The sequence below is a fragment of the Rattus rattus genome, chromosome 2 (assembly GCF_011064425.1).
Source record: "Rattus rattus isolate New Zealand chromosome 2, Rrattus_CSIRO_v1, whole genome shotgun sequence".
In the NCBI taxonomy this organism is placed as follows: Eukaryota; Metazoa; Chordata; class Mammalia; order Rodentia; family Muridae; genus Rattus; species Rattus rattus.
The window spans coordinates 94,199,867-94,224,165 of NC_046155.1; positions in this window are offsets into that span (position 1 = coordinate 94,199,867).

Sequence of the window (24,299 nt, forward strand, 5' to 3'; positions counted from 1 at the left end):
TGGTACTGTGATAACTCTGCAATGAAACAAAGGGGAGGAAAAATAACATTTTGTTCATTAGCTAAAGCCAGGCTCAGTCAGGACAAGTGAAACACGTGTCCTCTGCTATGAATAAAATTTAGAGAAAGCGTGCACTCCCACACTCTGACATTCAACAGCAATGATGTCATAGAAGGAGAATGACAGAAGAGTAGGAATCCAGTGTAGTGTCCTGTAACTGGGTGTCCCTTAGATAAGCTGTGTGACCACAGACACTTTATTCAGAAAATGTGAAGTTTTGTTTCCAAATCCGATATTGCTATTCTGTCCAACCACTCACATGAGTTTATATCAAAGACACAATAATCCGTTATTATCACATATATTGTTAAGCTTATAGAAGTCGCACAGGAAGTCTCATTAGTTTCAGATATGACTGTGCTTTCTTGGTAGACACTAAGTGTTCTTCAGTGGTCCTAGTCTGCTTTCCCATCATCCTCAGGTCCTAGGGACAAGGAAATGAGATAAGCAGATAAAGCAGGTAAGTTGGAAGTCTATGGAAAAATCTCATGTCCCTGATAATTACAGACATCCGGAGTCCCATCACCATCAAGGACATCTCAGAACCTATCACAGTGAGACTGAGGTGAGTCAGAGCAAACATCCATGCTCTTTGTTATCACCCCCAACTCCTGAAGAAATCTTCAAATGGTCCTGAGTCACATTCTCACTTAACTTCTTTCTAATTCACTATCCTATTTGAAGTTTCCAAGTGTCTTCCCTTTGGAGCCCAGCACCTCTCTATTTGCAAAGAAGACTCAAACCTTCTTTCTTTCTTATGATGATTTTTTTAAAAACTGAGATGCACACAATAGTGTCACCTCAGAGGCTTTGTTTTTCATTTCCTGCCATTGAGGAGGGATGATATTGACACCTGAAATTGTACATGGAACACGTTAATACGAAGTGTCACTTAGTTTCTAGTCTTCTTTGTGAATCTAAGTACCTAGAAACCTTCTCTATGGCTTGCTACAGGAACTAAAGGCTATTTCCTTGAAAGCAATGCCTGGCATGCAGTCAAGGTCGACAGGCAGAATTTACAGAAGCTGTCAAGATTCTGTTTTATAGTGGCAGAGTGATGAGGAAATCTCGGTTCTGTACCATGGAATCTAGTCCAGTTTATTGCAGGCTAGGACTCTCTAGCACGCAACCTAAAATGAACAACTTTACAGGTACAGGGAAGAGATTTCACCCAAAGAATAAGTAGAGAGGGAGATGAGCCCTTTCAATCTGATAGAATACAGTCAGAGAGAAGGATGTGGGTGCTGTGTGGGAAAAAGACACGAGTTGCTCATGGCTAGCGTTTGAAAAGACCCACAGAAACTATGAAGGGTGGGTAGGTGGACTCTGCTGTGGGATGTTTACAACACTAGACAAAAATTATTTAGACTCAGTCTCTTTGTGGGAAAAAGTTATGAGTTTTGAAAGAGGGCAATGATGAGACACAAGGAGAAGACGCTAGTTTGAGATTTCCCTGGTGTCATTGTCACATCCTGACCCTTTTATGTACTATTGTTCCAGCAGGGTTCCTTGTAGACAGAACAGCACACAGTAGATATATACACTGTAAATATTTGTTGAACAAGTAGTTAAACAATCATCGTGGACTTTTTCCTCCTCAGTACATCAGGAGGAAATACTATCCATGTGAACTAAGTGGCTGGCTTGGGGCTGAGAAAGGAGAGTTCCAGCTATAGCTGTGTGGTCTGCAATTGCTGGAAGGTCACTTACCCTCCCTGGGCCTCATTAGCTATCAAAAGTGGAGGAGGCAAAGAAAACTTGCCTCCCAGAGTCTTTAATTAGAATTGGTTTCCTCATTCTAATAGAAAAGGAAAAACACCAAAAGGCAGTTCTCAGAGTCAAGGTCAATTATGTGTACCAATCAGGTTGAGATGGCCTGGGCCTCTCACCTACACTTGCCAAACCCGCTCCCTTACAAGGGGAAAGAAGCCTTCGAATGTCTATCTTTCTCCAAAAGTCATGCTTATGAAGATTTTATGTATCAGATCACCTGAATACATTTAGTGGAAACTAATTTGTCCCATTATTTTTATTAATCAAAGACATACATCAGCCAATCAGATTATAAGGCATGATAAATAGGTTATCACTTGCTAATTTGGTATATTCTAGCCAAAAGCAAAGCAATTTGTCATTTTAATTAACCTTCGCATGAGTGAAAGTTATTTGTTAGCCTTTTTGAAATGTGCAAAATAATCTCCATGCTAGTTTCCTTAAGTGTCTTTAGATAGCTTGGAGTCATAAGCCACAAGTCAAAGGTGGAAGGCTCGGTCATTCTATTTTTTTTCAGTCATTCTAATTGCCAATATTCTAATAGAAGTAGTCAAACCAGCAGTGTTGACAGCTGCCTAGCAGTTTCAATCCAGGTCAGTGAATTAATTTAAATAACATATTAAATACCAATTAATGGCTTAGTATACATAAATGTATTATAGTCCTTGCCTTAAATAAGTTAACTGTTTGGTCATTATTATAAAAATATTTCCTGTGTGTCTATGGAGTGCCAAGTACTAGTACTGTGTCTAGGCCCTACATGTGAGAGATAGAAGTATATTTTCAAGATGGTTTAGTGTAGTGTTACAAACTTTTCCCACAATGGCATATCCAAAATACATGATCAATTGCATCACAGGTCTCTGAAACACTTGTTCTTGCCAAGGAAGTAGAGGGAAAGAAAGTCCTCTGTTGGAAGAAGCATCGGTGAGTTGAAAGAAGAGAACCTTCCTTGATGGGAGAAAGCTCCCTCTGCGCTCAGCCATGCGTCCTACAACACAGCCCAGGTGGTTCTGTGGGTCCTGTTGCTGTGATGTTCAGTGGGAAAGAAGAGGATGGAGGGATGTGTAAAGTTGGTGTGAAAATGCTAAGGACCGGATCACATGACCCTGGGTTGTAAGAATGGGAATGAAAAGGAAAGGAAACATAGAAAATGATTCTGAGGTTGAATAAAAGGACACTGGGACATGGGTGTGGAGAGAGAGAGAGACAAAAAAGAAGAAGCAGAAAGCCCATGGCTGGGAGGAGAGCTACAATCAAGAGTGGGAGTTTCTTTCATAAGGGTCGGGCCTGGAGGAGGTGTGGGGAGAAGGAACTGAGAGGAAGTTAAGGAGGAAGTGAGGTCTCATCTCCTAATGGCATTGTGTGATGCAAATGACTCATTTCTCTGAGCAAGACCTTTCAAGGCAGAATCAAATTCTAAACTTAACTCTACCATCTACAGGAATCTTAAAGCAAGGCATGCTACCTCTAAACTATCATCTTCTTACCCATCAAAATGGGAAGTAGTTTGCCCTACAACATGGCTATAGGGATTACTTCCTGGGTCCAAGAGGCAGATAAGAAAAAGTAACTGAGATGTAAGTGGTTTGACTTGGCCTTTGCCTCTTTAAAGTCTGCTAACTCACTGTTGGACCCTCAGAGAAGATCCCTGAGCTGTCTGATCCATGTTCATCTCCACAGCCACAAAAGAGCTCCCTTCCTAAGAAATAACTGATAATGTACTCCCCAAGATATGGCTATTAAATATTGTTAGAGACATTTCTATTTTCCCATCTTTGTATTTACAAACCTGAAGAGGACAAATATACCTTCTACAGCTCTGGTCATAAAGAATATGTCTGACGTTTTTATGATCATTCCATTAAGTTTCCTTCTGTCTGCTATGAATTCTGACACCTTGAACTGAGACCTCATGTACATAGCAGTTGGATTAAAGCATTTTACATTTGGCAATGAACCCTGAGGGACCCTAAGAACTGGAAAGAAAAGTGTTCAGAAGTGGAGTTTGTCGGTGGCTATCTCAGAGAACTTGACAGAGAATGACTCTAAAGGGATTGTAATGGTGAAATTAAGTTTTTTGTCTAGCACATAAAGCACCCACAATGCTGACATAAGGACTCGAGTCCCATAAGTCTGAGTACAAGAACACATGTTGATTATCTCAGTTTTCCTAAGACAAGTTAGGAGGTCATGACTGAATCCCCAGAAGCTGGTGAGCCATGCAGCCTGGGGTACGTAGCAGTGAACAACAACAGACTGTCTTGGTGAAGGTAAAAGGTGAAGACAGCCAAAGAGAATGTCCTCTGAACACACATGCATCATGACATGTCCATGCCTTCAATTCCAAATATTAACACACAAAGGTATTTTTTTAAGGTATGAAAGATGAAATTCAGCAGATAAACTCTTACAAATCTCCAATCTACTCAATTTCTCTCTCTCTTGCTCCATGTCAGGCCAAATATTTGCGAAAGAAGTTTCACGATCCTCTTTATAATTTATTTAAATCACAGTATGAAGGTTTTAACTGAATTGCTTGTGAAGTTGGTTGAGATTTATAGATAAAAGGTGAGAACTGAGGCCAAGTTGAGGCCTGGGCTCTTCTAGGCTCTCTTCCTGTTTGCCCTGTGCATGGGGTACATGATGGCCTCTAGCTTTCTACTTCTACAGAAATAGTAACCAAGTCTACTCCTTGGAGTCACTGTGCATGCTGTGAAGTTGTACTGGTCTGTAGCTTTGTCTGTGATTATGTCACAGTGTTTCCTAAGTAATTTTCTTGATTAACTCTGATGACTCTAACCATTATATTGATCTTTGTACGTACTTACACCTGCTCACTTTCCCTATGTGTAACAGTGTGTTACTTCTTTACCTCTGCCACTTCAAAATGATTCTGCTGTTAATAATTAATGGTTTATTAATTATATTATTATATTAATGTTAATAATTAACTCTTAATAATTAATGGTTTCTTCATTGTAAGCCATCTTTTAAAAAATTACTTCCGTGTGTGTGTGTGTGTGTGTGTGTGTGTGTGTGTGTGTGTTCTATGTTCATATGACATGCATCATGCCCATGTAGGTTAAAGAACAACTTCCTGGAGTTTCTTCTCTCTCCTTCATCTTTATGTGGCATCCAGGGAATGAACCCAGAACACTGGGATTGCATAGGAAGCACTTTTACCTGCTAGATCTTGCCAGCTGTAAACCTTCTTTTCAATGGAATCCCCAAGAGCTAAGACTTTCTCTTTGCTGCCACTTGAGCTGCAGTCTGCAGTATTTTGTATATAAGATTTCTGTCTTTGCTTGCTCATCTTACTGCCAGGGTAAGTAAGGGCATGTGTGGATGTCAGAGGACATCACTTACAAAAGTCAGTTCTCTCCTTCTGTACTGTGGGTCCCAGGGATAGAACTCATGTCATCGGGCTTGTTCGCAAGCATCTTTAGTCATTGAGCCATTTCACCAGCCCTTAGCATTACATATTTATTAATAGTTATATTTTAAATTTTCTGTTACCTCTTCTAATCCCGTAAGTAGTTTATAAATATTCTGTCTTTAATTTCAAATGTGTGAAGACTTTATAATTACTCCATATTGACTTACAATTTCCTTGTGTTGTGATTAGATGTCATATAATACCAAATTTTTAATGCCATTGGATTCGAATGTCCTTTGTCAGTGTTTACTTCCTACACTTGACCTTAGCCAAAAGGCTGAGAAACGATAATGAACTCACTTTACTCTGTTTTTGCTCTTTGTCCAGCAATGACTCTTCACACCCTCGCTATTGTTCCACAGTCCACACGCACCATTGCTTTGGAGCAGAGAAAATCTTTATTGATTGTTAAGTGGTTTCTGTTTAATCATGCAAATGGAGCACAGTACCACAGTATGATATTAATATTTAATTCTCATGAAATGGGAGAACTTGGGATTATGCTAGTTGTTTTAGGTATTGTGTTTGTTTGTTTGCTTGCTTGCTTGCTTGTTTGTATTGAGATGGATCTCATAGAGCCCAGGCTAGCCTCAGACTTGCTCTATTCAGTAGCTCAAGTTGGCTTTACTCCTGATCCTCCTGCCTCTGTCTCCCAGGCCTTAAGGTTACAGAAATGTCCCGCCATGCCCACCACGTCATTTGGATCATCTCGTGTATTCACAGTTAACTACTTTACTTTGGTTTTTATGATTCTTGACATAACGTTTCACTACCACTACACACAGACGAGCAGTATGTCTGTCAGTTTACATACACACCTATTCATCTATTTTCTTTCACTTCTTAGCTTTTGCCCCTTCCCTATGAAGTCATTTTCCTTTCTGCCCAAATACGACTATAGCTGCTTTACTCAGGCACTGCAACCACGTTCATGCTCATAGTGAACAAAGCTTTTCTGTGTCCAAAATTGTTTTTATTTGAAGCTCATTCCCTGGACACATATATCCAGGATGAATTTTTGTCTCTCAGCATTGTAGTCACTTTCCCACCAGCATCTGCTTCCACTGCTTTCCCTCTCACTCTGTCTTCTTTTCCTTCTCAAATGGTTGCTCCTTTCTCTTCCCTGCTTTTAGTCCCTCCGATATTCCAAGTTCTATGTTCTCATGTCCTTGTGTCTGGGGGTGGGGGAGTTCTTTTTATTTATGCTGTTTGATAAATTTTATGCTTCTCAATCAGAATTTCTACTTCCAGTCATTGTGGAAAACACCGTCATTTTCTTTTAAAGTGTTTCTTCCCTACTCCTTGTTTGCTTTTGGTACTCCAATTATGAATAATGTATATCTGACATGCCTCCCTTCACATCTTTTTACTCTCCTTCAAAGTTTGTCCCTGCCCCTCTCTGTTACATGCTGGGCAACTTCTGCCAAAGAAAAAGAAAACAATAATAAAGTCGAAAACAACAACAACAACAACAGCAACACGCTAAAGCAAGAACAAGTTTGCAGTGGATTATTTTCCTAGATGTCTGTGTCATTTGATCTGGAGACCTCTGAGTACTCTCCATTGTTGGAAATTCTAGACACTTGAACGGAGATCATGCCTTCCAGGACAATCTGTTCTTGCTTCTGCTCGAAATTTCTCTGACCCTATTCCCATGTCTGCAACAGTTGTCTTACCTGATTCTGACTAGCCAATAGTTTTATTTTAGTATCAATATAGTTATAACATCTTGCATTTTCTTCTCTTTTTAACATCTTAATTTTGCCATATTTTAAACATATAAAAATAAAATATAAGTCCTTGTGGTCCTCCGGAATCCAAAGAAAATTTTACAAAGCTTGTCTGTTTTTTCTTCAAATACCTCATGGTAAGTCAACCACAACAAAAATGATATCTTCTTACAAGCCAAAAGATTTAGTACCACCTAATCACCGGTGCTGAAATCCTCTTAATCTCTTTCTGTTTGTTTCAATCAGTAACTAAGTGAAATCAGCTGCTTTGATTTTACTGCTCTCTTAATTCTCTTATCTAAAATACACACACTCAAATACGCACACACGCATGCGTGCACGCACACACACACACACACGTGCACGCACACACACACACACACACACACACACACACACACACACACACACACCCCTCATTCTGTGCTGTTCGTTCGGGTAAAGAAAACATGTGTATGGTCCTATAGATTAGCCTGTATCCTACATTTACCTGATAAATTTCTCCTGGTCTGCTAAAGCGAGGGTTTCTAGCCATTTCTTTTGTTCATCTCTTTCTGTGAGACTTTCACACTCAGTATGTGCAAACGGCTTCTGTGAGGATTATCAATGATGCCAGCGTACTAAAAGTAATGGTGTCTATTTTCTAAATGAACAATACAAAAAAGTGTCTACCACCAGTGCCTTCTCTGTACTAGAAATTATGTTGGGCATTTTTCATCTTATATTTTCATAGTTTTAATGACACTTGATTGACTATCATAATTTCTATTATAAAGATAAAAATTACAACTTAGAAGTGAGTTTATTGTTATTAATAAATGTGTAGAAAATAAGATGATCTAAAAATTCTGCAATCAGTACATATAGAGGGCCCTAACCAGATTACCCATTACATTACAAAACCCACTACATGTGGGTTTCCTTATCAAATTGTTCATGTGTCAATCTACTTCTTCTTCGAGTAGACACAGAGTTGTATTTTATTGCTTTAATTTGCGTTTTGCTGATGGTACATGATAATGACTATCTTCCTTCTTCACATACTTTGATTACATACAGTAATGAGTTTCTTTCTGTCATTTTCATACATACATGTATTAGGTGCTGGTCATATGCAACCCTGTCCTACCCTCATCATCCCTTGACCTTTGTCATCTTCAGACTGTTGCCAGTCATTGTGCATTCTACCATGAAATAAAATGATTCTCATTACATGAGTATAGTGCATTCACAAGAGAAAACATGTATGTGGTAGTGGGGCCTTGCTCAGATTCATATAGTTATATCGCACAGCTAGAATGGAAGGCTACATTGTTACCCTTCCTAGAATATTGTTCCTTCAATTAATTCAATATATTTTTGCATTTACTTTGTGATAAGAAAAAAGATCCATAGTGGTTTCCTTCTCTTTGATGTCAAATCATTGTCCACATGTTTAAATTAAGGCCATTGTAATAGTCATCACAGTATCAATACCAGCTTAATGTTGGGCTCCCCTGCTGCTCTCTGATGTGTGTCCCAAGGCTTCATGAGAACATGCAGAATATTAGTTAGAAGGTCAATTCTATGAGGATCATTCCGTCAAAAGTTGATGGAGGATGATAGAAATGATGGGGTGGACTTCTGAGCTTTGGCCAGAATCACTGAGGAACTATGTCCAGGTTTCATGACTGCTTTTACCTAGGAAATGTATGGAATTGTGACTATCAGGATTTTTATAGTAATTATAAGTCTCCAAAATACTTTCCAGTGTATTTGAAAAAATAAGCACAAAGGAACACCTAACAAATGAGTTCAGATAAGCCATGACATGTACTGAGTCCTAAAATGAAACTTCTCTTACATTTACATTTTGGAAAAAATGGGATTTGAAGACAAAAACTGAGATTGGCAACCCATTCTTGTGAGTGTCTGGTTGACAATAACAGGAATATGAGATTTGAACAACGGTATCAAATTTCTAAAACATGCTGCAATCAAATGGGGAGACACTCACTCCACTGTGAAGGATAGTTTGATGTGGTAGGTTGCATTGCACAGAACGTCTCCTGCCTTCTCTGAGCCTTCTATGAGCTCATCTCATCTTCCCATCCATGAGGATGCAAAGCTGGGTGTGTGGAGAGCCCTCTACAACGAGCCACATGTAAAAGGACTTCATTCTCAGCCCTGCCTCTCCACAGGAGACATGCAAAGTCTGTTCTCTTCCCAGAAGCTTGGACAGACTGGGGGGTTGAGCCAAATCCAACTATGTACCTTAATGTGAATGAGAAACGTCTTTGGAGTAAAGTGGTTCATGCCATGGGCCCTTCTCACTCCAGCATTATTTAGTGTAAGTATACAGACATGTGTGAGTTGATTCAGCCTCCAGGTCTTAGGAGCTTAGGTCTTGAAGAGTACATTGAGGCTCTAGCATAGCCATTGTCTTTCCATGAGTCAATAAGACTTACTTCACTGGATTATTAAGAACAATAGGTGGGAAGATTGTGAGAATGGCCTTTAGTAATTCCTTATACATGCAAAGTAACCTCTCCTTAACTGTGTCTAGCACAGTCAGTATCTCATTAAAACTAATATCTTTTTATGTAGAAACTTTTAGCTATTTGATTATATTCTTATCACAGAACATAGAAGACTCACTTTCAAAAGCTCTCTTCTCATCCTTTCTGGTGCTTTGAATAAGAAATGCCCCTATTTGAACATTTTGTCCTCTTGGCTGTGCTATTTGGGAATGTTGTGGAACCCTTGGGAGATGGAACCTTGTTGGAGCAAGTTTGTAACAAAGCGTGGGCTTTGAGTGTTTATAGCCTGACTCCACATCCTGTGGCTCTGCTTGCTGATTGCAGTTGAGAATGTGAAATCTCAGCTACTTGATACCTCCCATTACCCTTCCTGCTACATATTGGTTTGCTTCTCCAACATGATGGACTCTTCTAGGACTGTAAGCCAAAATAAACCCCTCTCTCTATACAATGTCTTGGTCATGTTTGCCACAGCAACCGAAAAGTAACCAAGATACTCTTATTCTCTGATCCTCCATTTCTTCAAGCAATAGCAATTTACTTGGAGATAAACTAGGTTTGAATTCAAGGCCTATAGAGAAAAATAAATGTTTGCACTGAGACTAACATTTTATGGAAGACAATGCTTTAAATCTCTTTTCAGAAAGTAGCATGTGTTAAACACATAAGATGTTAAATCCAATCTGCAAATTAATGATATAACAGGTTTAAAATAAGCCACAGTTCGAAGTTGAAACTGAATGATCAAAGCCCTTCTTGTCTTAATTGTGAGATTTTCAGGCTGAAGGAGTAAGCTCCCAGGAGGAGCCATAAACACCAAGGCCACCAAGCTTTATACACTTTCTTAAGTACAAAATAGTCAGCCAAGGACCAGGAAGGAGCAAATTCCTGTACACAATTACATTGTACAGCTCATCTGTTGAGAATTGCATTATAGAAGACCCCAAGGACCTCTGCTGTAGCCTCCACCAGTGAGACCTGGGGAAGAGAGGTAGCCAGCCTCTCTTTCCACTCTGGAGAATTGCAGAGGAAGGGTTTGCATGCTCTGGTTTCCTTGGAGACCACACTCTTCTCTCCCTAAGATGCTTTTCCTTTGCCACCCACTCCAGTCGGAGCCTACAAAGTGGACTCTGCCCTGGTTATACTGTTTGGCTTTCTGTAGACCTGTGATCCTCATCCGGTACCCACACCAGAAAGAAGGAAAAAAAACATTTTCTAGAGAGTGGCCACCTGCCTTTCATTCTCTGAGTGTTAAATACTCAGCATGTTTGGCAATGTGTACTGATTTTCCACAGAGTCTTAAAGAGCTCAGGAGTCTTTCAAATTGCTCCCCTCTAGTAGGAGATTTTTAGCATCCTTTTATGTCTGAGATTAATTAATTAAAAAAATCTAAAAACAGGTGTCAGGAAGTATAATCGATTTTTAACATACTAATAGCTATGACTGATTGAGCTCTTAATAGGAACCTGGAATTCTGAATAGATCTTTAATCCTCACAAAACCCATTTTACTTAAGAAATTTAAGAGAAAAAAATCAGAGACTTCAAGAGAGTTAGGAATTTCCCCAGGGCCACACAAGATGCAGGGACCACCAAGCCACCAAGATAACATGGGAATTCAAATCTGGGTGTGTTCTGAGATAGCCCTTCCGGCTGTTTGTCCATTCTTTCTGATTGCTGCGGAAGAGAACACATTTGAAAGCACTGAAAGATGGACTTAATTTCTTCCTTCCAAGTTCTTACTAGAAGCAGCAGGTTAAACAAAATATAGAACAAATGTCTCCTGTGACTTGTTGAGTATACATTCCATTTCAAAAGATTAGCTTATTTCTGTAAAGAGTATAAAGAAGTATCTTGTTTTTCCTATTATCCATTTTGGGTGCCCCTAAAAGGTGGGCTGGGATGTTGGGCTCCTCTGAGCGGAGGCTGGCACTGCTTGCCTGAGTTAATGCTGTTCTGCCCTCTTATTCTCCTATGATATAATCAACCCACAGTCTCTCTGCCTGCTCTCCAAGGATGATACTCTTCCTGCTTTGGTGACATCATCAAGCCCTAGAGTTTGGCCTGCATCATTGCCTTTGTTTAGCAGTGAGAAATTAGACAATCATCTTCATGTCTTGAACTATCTAAAGTCCTTTTAACCTCCTCTTGAAGACATTTGATTTTATTGGTGGGAGACTGGGAGAAGGTTTTACAGAAGGGCATGACACTCTTCTATTCTAATTATTGGAAGTCAAGAAAGTCATTTTTCTCTGTCACTTCTCCCCTAATCTGTCTGGAACTCCAGTAGCTCTGAGACTTCATGAAGCTCCAGGATGTGAAAGCTATATGAGTGTTACATTTTCTCTACATGAATCTCATCCTGCCTGCACCTGTGTCCACCATTGAACAGGTACTGTCTTTCAGGATGAGAAACTCATAGTATAAGGTCTTACACTCAGAAGAACTTGAGAAAGCAAGGACTCAGCTTCTACAAGTATCTTGTTTGAGGTATATCTAAGGATAAGCAGCCTAGCTTCATTTTTGAGTATCATAGAGATACAGAAACAGAGACCCCGTCGCTGAGGAGCTGAACTAAAATGTCACACATGGAAGATGTCACACAATAAAATTTCAGAAGCACTTCTTGGAATAGTGGTTTACAATCTGGGGTGTGTATTGGTATTTCTCAGAAGCCTTAAGAATAGATGGTCCTAGTCTCTATCTTTCCCCACTCAAAATCCTGATGTGACCTGTCTGAACAGTGAAAGTCCTCTGAATATCTTTTCTATGTTATTCAAGTTAAGAAACCACTTCCAATTCCTTAACAGTCTAAGAATTGATGTTGGTGACTTTAGAAGGGAAATGATATGTTAATGGAGGTAGTTGTGAGCTCCTAACCTGTTGCTTTCTGTTGGCAAAGGAACCTTATGTTAGTCACACTTTGTCTCATTGTGACAAAAGGTCCAGTTAAAGAACCCAAGAGAGAAAGACTTTATATTGGCTTGTGGCTTCAGTGGTCATTTGTACCTTGTTTCCCTAGTGTCTGGATCCCAGTTGGGGGAGCATAATGCCATGGTGAAGAGCATGTAATGAAGCAAAGGTGCTCAGCTTACAGAGATGAAAGGCAAAGACACGAAGGGGCAGGCACAAGATACAGCCCTTCAAGCCATGCCCACAGTGACCTTCCTCTATCTGGGTTCTAGCTCCTCATACTCTAGTCAGTAGGAATTCTTCAGAGGATCATTCATGTGGTTCGTGTTCCCATGGTTCAATCATCTCCCAATAGCATCGCTGACTGTAAACAAAACATTTGACCTATAAAAACCTCTAAGGATAATTTTATAACTAAACTATGGCAAAGACAATTCAAGAAATTTAAATGGAGAGAAAATTCAAGTGTCTCCTGATATTAGCCATAGAGGAGAACATTATTGGGACAATATAGCTAATAAGTCAATAAATAAATGTGCCAATGGATTGAGAAAAAAGGAGAAAGGCTTGAGGGTTGAAAACTACTCTTAAACTTCTCTTTGATCTTGAACAACCATCTGCTAGATTATGTAGACAGTGTCTCTGCTCTAGCATGACAAAAGTACTCACTTGGGACTATAAAATTCCTTATAGAGAAATCTCTACCATCATCCCTTACTATAATACTATTCATTTTCTTTTCAAATAGCAGGGTTTAGCCTGCAATGAAAGTACTTTCGAAATACGAAATATAGGTTTCCTTCAGCCCGGCTTAAAGTTGACATTGTCTACAGTCAAAATGGACATCAACAGAAGCCAGTGTGAAATGGAAAAGGGGAAGCTTTCTTTATTTGGAGGTAATGGCGAGAACAATGTTGTAGAGCGTCTCTGGATCATTTCCCCTGGACCACAGCTTTAACACTAAACTTTCTGTTGGTCATCACTTATTTCTTAAAAAAATATATTTACATATCAAACTCAATGCAGAATTTTGTCTTGTTAGGAAAGTTATTTTAAAAGTCAGTCCAGGAAGAGAGAAATGTCATTTTCTGTTTATTTGAGTGTGAGTGACATTCAATAGAAGGGACATGATTTGGAATGTTCCAGAGACATCTTAGGCTGGGAAAGAACTAAAAAGTGAAAGCCTTAGAGAACCAGGGCCAGAGCGGAACTGCCTGAGGACACAAAGTGAGACAATAAATTGCTGTTTTCTGACAATTTGTTGACAAATCGTCTCCTCCTTCCAGGCTCTGGAGACACATTGCTCAAATGGCAGAACTATAAAGAAATCCTTCCCTTTGATCTGCCCCCCATAGGTACTGAGTCAGGGACAGTCTTCCTGCTGATGAGATGGGGTTGGATTGAAGGAGCCCTTCAGTTTTGCTTCCGTTTGGTTTGATTTGATTTGTTGCATTGCTGTTGCAGATTTTCTAAGCTCAAATGTATTTTACAATAAGAACTTCAATATCTTAATAAAAATAGGCAAAATGTGACATTTTTGCTTGGAATACTGGGATGAATGTTGGAAGATCAAAGGCTGCTGTACTATCTGTACACAATGTTGCAAACCTGTAATCCCAGCTGCTTGGGAGGCTGAAAGATCAAAGATCCTAAATTCTAGCCTGTCTGATCTACGTGGCAAGTTCAAGGCCAGCCTTGGGCAACTTAGCATGACCCTTTCCCAAGAACAAAATAAGGTTGATGGCACAGCTCTTGCCTCATATATACAAGATCCTAAATTCAATCCCCATCTTGGGCAAAAAGAAGAACTCAGGATGGCTACATCCACATTTTTATTGTGCCTAGAATGAACTGTGGCACAATGTCTTTACCTCTGTTTATGAATTTATCTTTCTACTACTAGCCTGTGAATCTTATAGTCTGGATTCAAATGTGAACTTGCTTGTATAATTAAGGGGAGCATAAATGTGTCCCAACGTAAAGTCACTATAGTGATGACTCTGTTTTATAAACACCAACATATAAGCACAGTATTGACCAAGCTAAGAACCCACTCCATTTCAAACTACTCGTTCAATTTATTTACCAAATTATAGTCTGTGGAAGTAGAAAATTTCTCCTCAAATCAATTTTCATGTTATAATTTTCAAGAAAGTAATTTTGTGTACTTTTTCCATTTGGGGGGCAAGATTTGTTCCTTTGTGTTGTTCCTTCCTGGGGTCCCATAGTTTCATGTGTCTCTTTCCAGTTTACTTTCTTGGTTACTCTTGTAAGAATTTGTTGGCTATGCTGAACAACGAAATTGGCATTATACTTATATTCTTTATTCATGCATTTCGTCATTTCTCTCGACTGCAGTCATTCCATTTTATTTGCTTTGGTTTTCGCTTGGTTGCTAATGCTGTGTTCAGCCACTTCTCTGCCTTCCTGAGCGACCAATGAGAATATCCGACCACAAATCCAGTAGGAACGTGGCTGGCAGCGCGCCCTCCACTTTGAATGGATGGCTTCCATTATCAGCCATTTGTAAGTGAATTTGGATGGTCCCTCCATTTGTTTGGCTTGAGTTAATTAAACATATGGGTCCTAATTGTTAGATTAGGTGAGTTTCTAATATTCTTTTGCTGTTTATTTTCCCTTCTCTGTTTCTCTAACGTGATTAGAAAGTGTATATAATTATATTATCTCTTCGGGATATATGGAGATTTGTTGCTTTCTAATACGTGGTCCAAACTTCGAAATATCACATATGTGCCTAAACACATGCTTTAATATATTCGACCAATCATGCTAAGGCTCATAACTAAAATGACCTCAATGAAGTCTTTCTCTTTTACAGAGAACTTTTTATTGACTACCTGTGTACATTCATTCAAGTCTACCTATTAGGCCAATGGGGCTTTTGCCTTTGTGTTCACCTCTCAATTTTTGTTTTACATTTTAAAGCCCGATTTATTACGCCACGCAAATTTAAAATTGCTGTGACTTTTATTTTTTATTGTTTTTTTTAGGTAGCATGATAACTGCCTTCATTCTTAGTACTATTTTCCCCTCTCACCTACCTACCTGATACTCTCTCTAGCAACGTTATTTAATTAGCCAAGATTATTTTGTTATGTTTTTCTCTCTCCCTTTGTCTTCAGGTATTTTACATCCACATGTTTTCTAGTTGTCATCTCACTAAAAGGCGAGTTCGGGAGATTTACACTTCTTGTGATTATTACTGGTTTGAGTTTATGTCTCTCATTTTACTTTTGTTACATATTCAGAGGGCTTATTATATTCCTCTCATAAATTGATAATTTTCTTTTTTTAGTTCTTTGTTTATTTTTTTGTTATTATTTCATTTTGAAATGGGATCTCATTATGTAACTCAGGCTGCCCTCAAACTCCCAGAGAGCTGCTTGCTCCTGAGTTCTGAGGATAAAGGTAAGTACCACCATGCCCATCCTGATAATATTTTTTATTCTTTCATTATTGAAATGTTTTCATGTCTTTTTCTCCATTGTGCTGGCTACCTTTGAAGTCTGTTTTTAGAGAATATCTTAACTCTTAAATACAAGAACCTACAGCACTGACCCCAGGGCATCCCTTTCTGTACCACCTATCCCCAGGCATCCATCCCTTTATGTATCACCTACCACTGCCAATGGTGTTTCGAATTTCATCTCACTTGTACTTTCTCTACCTATAGCCATTGTCTATGTAGTAAATACTTGTTTTAGTTACATCTGCATATCAGCTAGTTTTTACTTGACATCTCTTCATTCATCTATGAAAGGGTTTCTCAACTTCCTAGTGCTGCATCTCTAATACAGTTCCTCATGTTGTGCTGATGGCCCCCCACACCCACACCACAACATTAGTTTGTAACTGCTTCATAACTGAAATTATGCCACTGTTATGCATCACAGTGTAAATATATGATACAGAAGAAATCTAACATACAACTCTAAATGGGGCTGTGACCCACAGCTTGAGAACCACTAATTTATGCCATTGTAACAGATCACGTTTTGTTTTTTTGAAGTGGATCCTATTATACTTCTAACTACAGCTTGTATGGACTTCTTAGATATCGGAGAATAACTTTTGTATTTCTAGTCTCTATCCATGGTATATGTGAGTATTGATCTCCATCACCGTGTGTTCACCTGCTAATGCCATTTCCTCAGTGGCTTCGTGGCTGTTTGTCAGAAACAGCTGTTTAACCTCCTTGCCTCCTTGGTATGCCAGCGATCTTCTTTGTGTCCGGATATTCTGCAATGGGTTTCATCATGATCTCAAATCTGAGGGGTTAGGAGTTTGCTTATGCTGAAAGTTCCTGATAATGATTAGTTTTATGATGACATCACCCCAAATTCCCCATGTCTTTATTTTCCCAACTCAAACCACTATTAGCCATATAAGAAGTCATGAATGTGTTTATTTTATTTTGATAATTTCTTTAGTCTGGTTAGTGTTTCCACCTCTTTTTTTCTTTATACTTTAATATGAATGCTTACTTTGCTTCAGTTAGCTAGGAAGTCTACTTAAATATTCTCTCTCTCCCTCTCTCTCTCTCCATCTATCTCTCATCTGCAGAAAATTTTTGTTCAATCCACTTTTTATTAGTCTTCATTTCATTTTTTTAATGTCTAGAAGTTATGCTTAGCTCTTTTATTGCATTTCATGTATCTTTTGTGATACATAGTGTAAACAATATTTTGCATCCATATTAAGACTTATTTTTAAGTGTGTGTGTGTGTGTGTGTGTGTGTGTGTGTGTGTGTGTGTGTGTGTGTGTGTTTGGCTATGTGCACTTGTGAGTGTAGAAGCCCACAGAGTCCATAAGACATTATCTGATATCATTCAACTGGAGTTCTGGGAGATTGTAAGCTGTCTGATATTGGTGCAGGGAATCAAACGTGAATTCTTTGCCAGGGCAGTACATGTTCCTAACCATTAAGCCATCTCTCCATCTTATATTTATAGTAATTTAAATATACTTAATTCATGATATTTCTCATTTTTTCTGCTGTTACAGATGGGGCCTCCCTCCTGACACTCTTTTGTATTTATTGCTGCAGGTATTTTATGATTATCCTTCGATGAGAACCAATCTTATATTAGTTTCTTGGCTTGGAGTTTCCTGACATAAACTTTCACCCCCACCTAAGCTGAACTTCATAAGTACATGGAATAAGTTTGAGAACAAAATATTAGTCTTTTATTTTTTCAGCTAAAGCTTACATACTATGTATATGTGAACTTATACATCAACACTTCTTCCACAGAGAAGGCTGTTTTTGTTTGATTAGTTCTGTATTCTTGATCATGACTTCATATCGAGGTCCTGTTTAAACTTTCTGCTTCACAACTGCCCAAGTCTCTGAATCATACTCAAACATTGCGACTCTGACTCTGACACATCCCTGGCCTGGCCCCACAGTATCAGCTCCCATATGAAACTCTTGGTTCTCCAGTCTTTCATTAAAACTAATGAGTTACCAGTTTTTCATCTTACTCAGTTTATGTACTTACAGGGTTTTTCATATCTGTAGTCAAGTTGTTTAGGTGTCACAAAAGAGGTGACAATAACAGTAGATTTCTTAATTTACCCTCTTTGATATGCATATTCCTATAACCATATATTCTTCTGCATATTTTTCATTGTCTTCTATGTACTGCTGTATTCTGTGGGATATATGTGTCAGAAATGGGGCAAAAAGAAGATAAGGTAGAGGAATACAGAACTTAGAATTTTATGTTATTACTGCTGGGTGTGTATATGAGGATGTGCACACAAGCATTTGGGTGTATGTACATGTGTGTATTTGTATAGTGGGTTGGTGTTAGGTATCTTTCTCCATTCTTCTCCATATGATTTATCGACGCAGAGTCTGTCATGTGAGTCCAGACCTCACCAATTTGGCCAGTGTAGCTAGCTGACTTGTCCCAGGGATGTTTTATTTCTGCTTCCCACACTGTAGGATTATAGGAGGACCACCATGCAGTCAGGTGGGTAGGAGAGTTGGGAACTGAGGTCCCCATGCTTTGCCTTGCATGACAATTGCTTTACAAACTGAGCCATCTCTTCACCCTTACCTTGGAGCTTAACAGCACATTTAGCAGCCCTAACTATGTTTGTACTGTCACCTGATACTTGCCAAAATTTGACTCTCTTTGATTTGGAATTTTTCATCCATAAAATAAGAAGTTTAAGTAACCCAAATAGCTTTCTTTCGGGGACACCTGGCACTCTACTGTGTGGATATTATGTAGTCATTCCTCAACATTGGATCACAAAGTTTTTATGTAAGATAATATTATCTCTCTCTTTGTACAAATCAGAAATATAGGTTAAATACTTTGATCAAGACTTTAAAAACCATAAGGAGCAAATCCATGCTTTGAACACAGGCCCACCGGATTCTAACACCTAGCCCTAGGCTTTATATTATCTGATTATCTCATATTTCCTACAAGTTTATAATGAAGACTCCTCTCATTGCTAAGCTCTGTGAGTCTCTGTCCAACTCCAATTGCATGTGTAACTTACATTTTCTCACCCAGTCTTGTTCAGGGTCTTAATGTTCTTATCTTCGCAATTCTAATTCATTCTTGTCCTTCCCAGCTCACTGCTATGTGTAATTACTGTCTGACTTGGTAGCTCATGAATGTCTTCAAATCAAACTCTTGAAATATCATCATTTCTCTGTGACTGGGAATGATACTACACACATTCATATGCACACATCACAACAAGACTGAGCATGAAGTGCAGAGCTCCCCTTCGAGAGACCCTTTACAAGATAAGATTTGCAGTTGATTTCTCCCCAATAGAACTCCGTGTAAATGACATGGAAGCTATATTTAATTTTCACAGAATGAAAATGCTCCTTCTCTGTGTACTTCAATGGCTTCTAAGGCAGCTCCATTCACAGTAGAATCAGATTGGGTAGGAAAAGAAACTAACCGAAACATATTAGAGCCTTTGTATTTGCTGGAGAGCACAGATGTTTCTCACTTCATTCATGGCTGCGATTCTCAGATCTCTTGAGTGAACAGTTTGGGGCATTCGTTTGTTTGCTCATTATTTATTGAGCACCAGAAATTTTGCTGTGCATTGAGCTGAAGTGGGTAATGGAGAGCACCTCTCCTCGTGTAAACTTAGCAAGTGGTGGAGGAAACAGTCAACGAGCAGTCCCTCCTCTTGTTAAGGATGCTTCGGCTCACAGAGGATAACATTTACAATAGGCAGTGGGGCTGGAGATGGCAGGTCTATAGTGCCAGCTTTGAAGGCTGTGTCCTAACGACATAAACAGAGGAAGAAAGCTCCTTGAAACAACACGATGGTCTTGAAGGGGAAATGTTACATCCCAAGATGCAGTCCCAGATTCAGGAGTGTCTCGAATTGAAGATGAGCTAGCAAAATGGGGCGAGTTTCTCTACTCATACTAAGAATTTGGGGGTTTTCTAAATGAACTCAGAATTTCCTACCAGAGAGTCATTTGACTTGTATGGTGTTAAAGACTTCGTTCACTGCTCCCTTAATAATACGCTGGACAACAGCAAAGAAGAAAGAACGGAAGAGAATTTAAAGAGGACTGCTGTTCCCAGGATGCAATAAGGACTTTAGTTAGAGTAAGTGGTGATTGAAGAGAAGGGATGTAACTGTAACAGAAGATAAAAATAGAGACAATGGGTGATGAATTGGATGTCTGGCGTGAGGAAAAAGGGAGATTTTTAAGGGTGAGCCCCAATTTTCCAACTTTCAGTTTTAGGCAGTTGAGGTAAAGAGAACACCATCTAATGGCTGAGAGCATCAACTATATGTCAAAACTTAAGTTTAGCAAGTCTTGGCCATAAAGAGTGTCTGAGTGAGTGAGTGAGTGAGCTCGTGAGTGCATGCACACGCTCATGCGCAAAGAATAGGGGTGAAAATTAAGTATCTCCCATTATTCTACAAATTATTCTTTTGAGACAAGCTTTCTCACTGAGTACAGAGGTCATTGATTCAGCAATGCAAGGTGGCCACAGAAGTCCCAGGATCCTCCGGTCTCTCCTTCTCCAACTGAGACTAAGGAACATGTCAGTATCCCTAGCCTGTTCTATTGGTACTAGGGTACCAAACTCTGTCTGTACTGATCAGAAACATTAGAGACAATTCATATTATTATGTCCACTTTGCAGATGGAAACTGATACATAAAGATTCTAAGAGCCTTACCTAAAACCCCTCAGCTACTAAGTGTACATTTTAAATTTGGACCCTGTGTCATCATGCAGTCCACATTCTGTGCATTTCAGCACAGCTCCTCTTTCCAAGAATCTCCCAGTATCCTGCCGGAATCCCAACAATGCCCGTGCAGTATGGGAAAGCAATTAATAACAATGACAACATCTAGCAGTCAAAGACATTCTAGGGATGAAGAGAATACAGAGGATCCCAGATTCCAAGATCTCATAAAGAAATGTGCAGGATGCACAGTGGGAAGCAACAACATTGCAAACTCTTACTGACTGCCCTTGAGGCAATGCCATGCTCGCCATGGTATCTCCAGGACCTCCTCACCAAGGCACTGAGGGAAACAAGTGCTTTTGTTAAGCCAACTTCAGGGAAAGGCTTTGCAAAACTCTTGTCCTCTATCTGCTAATTTCACCTGCCATCCTCCTGGAGGAGAGAAAAGAAGCCAGTGGCTTCTAATCAGGTAAAACAGCTTCACCAGGTCAGCTTTCAAGATGCAATCTCCAAGAAGTCCTTTGATCTAAAAACAAGAACTGTCTGCATTTTTGGTGAGTTCGCCTCCAGAAATCTCTAATGAGTTTACCTATAAACGAGCAGTGCTTATTATTTTCCTGATCAGCCAGGCTTTGGGATGATGTTTGTAAAAATAGAGCGCACACACACAAACACGCACAAACAAAGGCTGTCTCTTCCACAGTCTCTGCTTTTGAATTAGGCTTTTCAAGAATTTCACTCAAAAGATTTCACATTATCTCGCCTAGGTGGGTGGTCAATTACAATCCTGCCAAAGTCAAAAATAGAGACTTTGGGGAGGATTACAGCATATTTGTGTTTTCACAGCTGACCTTGGCCTCTCCGGGAACCCTGGGAGCCCCCTCTGCTCTTGTGAAATTAAGATGTTCTATCACATCCTGGCAGAAGGAGGTGGGAGTTCTGTGCTCTCTCTGGGGTTCCCTCTGCTTAATCAAAGCAATCCTCCTTAAGAGACACCTATTGATTTTTGCCCCTGAAATGACACAATCTTATTGTCAAGATTTGGGATGCCACTGCAAATGATGAGCAAGGAGATTTGAAGGTAGAGTGAAGTGGGTATTGGATTATTTTGCTCAATCCAAAAAAAAAAAAGCAAACAAACAAGGAAGAAAATACTTTTAATATGCAGTGCCTGTGCTAGGTAATTTAAGCTAGGTAATTTAATATAATATCAGTGATTGAGTGATGAAGATCTTTTCTTCTGGTAGCCTGGTAACAAAGGCAAGCATAGAAGCAGATACTTCCGGTAACATGATGATCACACAATAATAAAGATGTGGGCGACAATGGTCCTATGGAAGGATGCCAATGGTTTCTCCTCTCCTTCTCCCTCTCCCTCTCTCCTTTTCTCTCTGTGTGTGACTGTCTGTCTGCCTGCCTATCTGTCTGTCTGTCACTACCATCCCTGTAGCATCCTTCCAGAGGACCTTGTCTTCCCTCATCCTACATATTTCTCTCAGAAAAAGTCATTAACTGGTTTGAGTTTGGAAGGTGAGGCACTAGTTAAACCCTTTCCAGGTCTGAGTTCTGATGAAGTCTGTCATAGGCCTAATGAATATCCTTATTTGACAGGTAGCAGGATGTGTGTGGTTGAAAGAATGAGGCTATGGTAGGCAGTCACTACAATGGCCTTGAAACTCTGCCATGGAGTTTGAATCTTTTCCAGGGGTGTTGGGGAACCATTGAAGAAGGCCAAGCAAGGAGTAGTCAGGACTAGAATATTGTGCTCCAAACCACTCAGAGCAGGCCTATAGGTCCACACAAGGATAGTCGGTGTATTAAGGTCTCCCTCAGAAGGATTAGAGCCCAGGAAACAGAAGGTGTCTCATGGTCCCCATGGGAGCACTTGAGATACACAGGAGCCCTAATAACATTTCAGGAGTAATCAAGGAGAGTGGGGGAAGAGGAAGAGTGAAAATTTTCATCTTCACACTATTTCCAAGCTATCTTTCATTATATCTCTATCAATATTTCTTCAGAGTACTATAGAGATAACATTTAAAACCTTTGCGTGATACTCTATGTGTCATAAGTCTACTGATTGGTCCAGGTATATGAAATGATAACAGGGGCAACACAAGGTGCTTTACAATCTTTTTAATGAGAAGGTTATAAAGCACTTCTCAGGCCTCTAATGGGAAAGCACCATGATTTATTCTGAAACCTATCACGATATTATTATGATATTTGTCTTTCTATATTCCTGAGATTGTTCCACACCAAAGATTTGTTTCTATGTTAAACAATTCTCTCGTTTGAATTCAGTTTATCTTCTATATTGCATTTCTTTTACTATTCTCTCCCTAACCCACAGCAGTAACTGGCCATGTTTGCTTAGTAGAGAGTAAATGTTCATTTGCATGTGCCATGTTCCCAACTAGAAGCTAGAAGGTGCCCCTGCCCTTTCAAATGCAGGCTGGTTTCCATTGTGCAAATGAACATTGGCTATAAGCAAACAAAGTGTAGTGAAAATGTAAACCTTGAATCTGAATCTTTCACTCCTAGCCCTAATCCAAAGCATGTCTTAAAACCATGAGCCAATTCAATGGTCAGGTCTCAGAGATGAGGTGCAGACTGTGGTCCTAAGTCAGACGTGCATTTACAATGTTAGAGAGTAAGTAGCAAGCGTGCCATGACACATGTAGAGATCAGTGGACGCCTTGCACAAGTCTATTTACCCTTCCATTTTGTTTTCCTGGGCTCAAAATTGTGCTGTCTGCCTTTGTGGCAAGTGCAGTCACACAATAATGAGTCATTGCATTGGTCCCACAGTTGTGTTTCCTGTGAAGATTTCAAGGAGTTTATGGTTGATGGGCAGGTATCATGATTATGGGGAGAACAGAGAAGTAATATCTCTTTAACTCCTTCTGAAAACTGACTTCACTGGGTGTCAAACACAAACCAGGCAATTTTCTATGCTTCTTCATGTCTTCAGATGTAATTATGACAGATACATAAGGCAAAGTTACTAACCAGAGCTATGCATTCCGTTCTTTAATCAGGTAGAACAAATATGCCAGTCATGATCAGTGTTCACCATATTCACTGCTAGGTAAGGCTATCACTGATGTCTTGTCCCCTCAGTAGCCTATACAGCACCTTCCGGTATTCTGAATCTAGCATGTAGGAAAGAAGTTTCCTGGTCAGAACCAACTTGGTTTCTCCATGTCCCACAACCAACATATGTGTTGTCTTCAGCAAAAGGGTCTTACCATCAAGTCTGTCATGGATTGTTCAGCTTTGGGATGAACAAATAAAGACCCAAGAGAACACAAGGGTATTTGGAAAACTATAGGAAGTGTACTGTGGGTACAGATTTTTAAAACAACCCATTTAATAATCTTACCACACAATTGAGTATTTGTATATAAACACATATCAAATTGAGACAATTTATTTCATGGAACATGATGTGTCCTCATTACCCTTGGCATGCTCTGAAAGTTCCACATATATTTGTAGCTTTTAGTTATTTGACAACAGAGCATGAGCTGTCATTTCAGAAGGAAGAAAAGAGTAGGTGAGAAGCAGCAGCCAGAGTAGAACCTGGTGGACCCTTCAGGACCTGCCATGTCTGGGTGCCTTTCTTAAAGAGGGTACTAAG